We start from the raw sequence: 3,179 nt of genomic DNA on the forward strand, positions 1-3,179 counted from the left end.
CTGGAAACACACATGGATGGGTTGAATCCATGTCCTGTTGGCTCTGCCCTTGGTGATGAACACAGAAGTCATTCCCTTTGTCATGAAGCTAAGACATGTAGCACAGGAGGCAGAGAGCTAAAGGAGGTTCCAAGAAAAGGTGAAGCGATGGTAGATTCAGCTACTTTTCACGCCAACAAGGTGCGTCAGCAGATCTGCAACAATGTGTGTCAGCAGATCTGCAACAATGTGTATGAACTACGCAGTGTTGCTGCTTACTTTCTGCCTTCCAAGTAGCACAAGGGTATCCCTCGTGGCTGAGTCTTTTCCTCAGTTGTCCCTTCCAGGTATGGTTAAAAGTTTCTCCTCTGTATCCTCTTTATAGCCCTTTTTTTGTCTTTAAAAATTTTTTTTATTGGTGTATAGCTGATTTACAGTGTTGTGCTAGTTTCAGGTATACAGCAAAGTGACTCAGTTATACATATACTACATATATCCACTCTTTTTTCAATTCCTTTCCCATAAAGGTCACAACAGAGTATTGAATAGAGTTCCCTGTGCTATACAGCAGGTCCTTATTAGTTATCTATTTTATATACAGTAGTGTGTACATGTCAATCCCAATCTCCCAATTTATCCCTCCCCCACCCTTACCCCCTGGTAACCATAAGTTTGTTTTCTAATTCTGTAACTCTACTTCTATTTTGTAGATACGCTCATTTGTACCCTTTTTTTTTAGTTTCCACATATTAGTGATATCATATTATATTTGTCTTTCTCTGTCTGTCTTACTATGACAATCTCTAGGTCCATCCATGTTACTGCAAATGGCATTATTTTGTTCTTCTCTATGGCTGAGTAATATTCCATTGTGTATATGTACCACATCTTCTTTATCCATTCCTCTGTTTATAGCGCTTTGCAAATTAAAATAATAGTTATCATGAACTGAACATTTGCTATATGTTCAATATATCAGGCATATATGTTGTCTCATTTAATCCTCAAATACTTCTTGTGAGGTAAATTACATTCATAACCCAATTTTTCAGAATGAAGAAACCAAGCCTTTAAAAGGGTAATAAATGTACATGAGGCTATAATGCTAAACTACTGACAGGATGGAAACACAGATCTTCGTGTCTAGGGTCATTCTCACACTCTGAAATTCCACACCATGCCTGGCTTTATTATGCCACGCATGTGAGTAAACTCTGATTATTTCTATCTATATGTGTGTTTTTTCCAGCACACTGGAAACTCCTTAAAGGCAAGAGAATGTCTTACTTTTTTCTCTTCTCAGGTCAATTTGTATTTCCTCTTATAATTTTATCATTCTATAGCCAGATTATTATTTTTTCATTGTAAAAACAGAATAAAAGCTAATTTTAAGGTAACTTCCGTAAAGTATGATAAAATGCTTTTTTATGGCAGTAACTTTTGGGCAGATAATGATGACTATAAAAGCTTCAAGAAGATTCCAGAAGCTTAACAGATTTTTAATTGCCTAAAAACATTCATCAGTTCTTTGGAGTGATAAACTACCATCGTGCTCTTGTGTATAAAATTTCAGCACCCTCATATTTGATAATGACTGGCCCACGGCTACCAGCATAATCACTGGGAGAAGTGACTGCTGTCAGGCACCAGAGAAGTGCTAACAAGAAGGCCATTTCCCTTCACCCTGAAAACAACAGCACAAAGAAAATGGATGCTTTGGTGATGACAAGATGATAAAGAAATAAAATTAAAAGGATATTGATATTAGGGGGCTTCTCTGGTGGCGCAGTGGTTGAGGGTCCGCCTGCCGATGCAGGGGACGCGGGTTCGTGCCCCAGTCTGGGAGGATCCCACATGCCGCGGAGCGGCTGGGCCCGTGAGCCATGGCCGCTGAGCCTGCGCGTCCGGAGCCTGTTGCTCCGCGGCGGGAGGGGCCACAGCAGTGAGAGGCCCGCGTACGGCAAAAAAACAGAAGACAAACAAACAAAAAAAAAAAAAAAAAAACGGAAAAAAAAAAAGGAAATTAGGAAGAGAAAAATATTGAATGAGGAAAGCAACACCAAAATCAAAACAGGTCCCCATATGAGGAAAGGGATATTCATTATGAGAGAAGAATTTGCTGAGAGCCCCCTGAGTGCACTAAGCCCATTAATGAAAGAGGTGTCATTGGACTAATTAGTCATAGGACTAATTTTCAAATAGAGCATTTATTAGCATTGGCTAGAGAAAATTACTGAAAATAGATAACATTAAAAAAAATGGTTCTATAGGAAAGCAGAGGATTTTTAACACTGATTCTTGACTTGCACCTTTTAAAAGTATTAAATGTGTGATTCCAAATGTATTTTGAGATCTTCTTAAAAGGCAGGCAGAACTCTGCTAGCTTCTGGGCATACAGTGGTAAATCAGTCAAGGTCCCTCACCTTACAGAGATGACAGTATAACAAGGACACACACAAGGATGAGGTGATCACACGTCAGGGTGAGAAGTGCAACCGCAGGACAAGACACAGAAAGGGAACCAGATCAAGTGTTAAGACTTCAGAGCAGCCTTTCCGGAGGTTATGCGACATGAAGGATGGGTAGAATTTAAAGAAAAGAGCTTAAGAACAGGAAAGAATATTCAAAGCAAGAAAATAGTGTACAAAATGATAGGAAGTGAGGAAAACATGGCATATTCTGGTAACAGCAGTCCGTACCAACTGAAAGTTTACATTTTAGAAATGTACTGTGAATGGCAGATCATGGTTGGCATAGGCAAGGTCTCACTAAAAGGCCCAAATCAGGTACAATAGATGAGAGAGGAGGGGGTGTAGCTCAGTGGTAGAGCACACGCTCAGCATGCATGAGGCCCTGGGTTCAATTTCCAGCACCCCCATTTTTGATTGATTAAAAAAACAAACAAACAAAAAACCGTAAAGGCCTTGGCGGTACAGAAATTAACACATTGTTTATCAACTGCACTTCAATTAAAAAGATGAGGAAATCTATCTATGCTTTAGAAGATTTCTTCTAAAAGCAAGCATTGAACTGGAATTAAGCCTCTACTCCAGTGTTGCTTGAATATTCAGTTTATCGGGACATATTTTCACATTGTTATGTTTCTCGTAAGCTATTGTCCCACCTACTTTATGTTTTGTACCTAATTGTGAACCTTGTGAGCTAGTCCCATTGCCCGTAAATCTCCATTTCATTTTTGC

At 39.4% G+C, this 3,179-nt stretch overlaps 1 non-coding gene across 1 annotated transcript; it reads left to right on the top strand.

The window, feature by feature from the left end:
- The first annotated feature begins 2,785 nt into the window (after positions 1-2,785).
- TRNAA-AGC lies at positions 2,786-2,857 on the top strand. Its single transcript has one exon. It is a non-coding gene; the product is annotated as a tRNA-Ala (tRNA).
- The last annotated feature ends 322 nt before the right edge of the window (positions 2,858-3,179 follow it).

This window comes from Phocoena sinus, chromosome 14 (genome assembly GCF_008692025.1).
Source record: "Phocoena sinus isolate mPhoSin1 chromosome 14, mPhoSin1.pri, whole genome shotgun sequence".
NCBI classification, from domain to species: Eukaryota; Metazoa; Chordata; class Mammalia; order Artiodactyla; family Phocoenidae; genus Phocoena; species Phocoena sinus.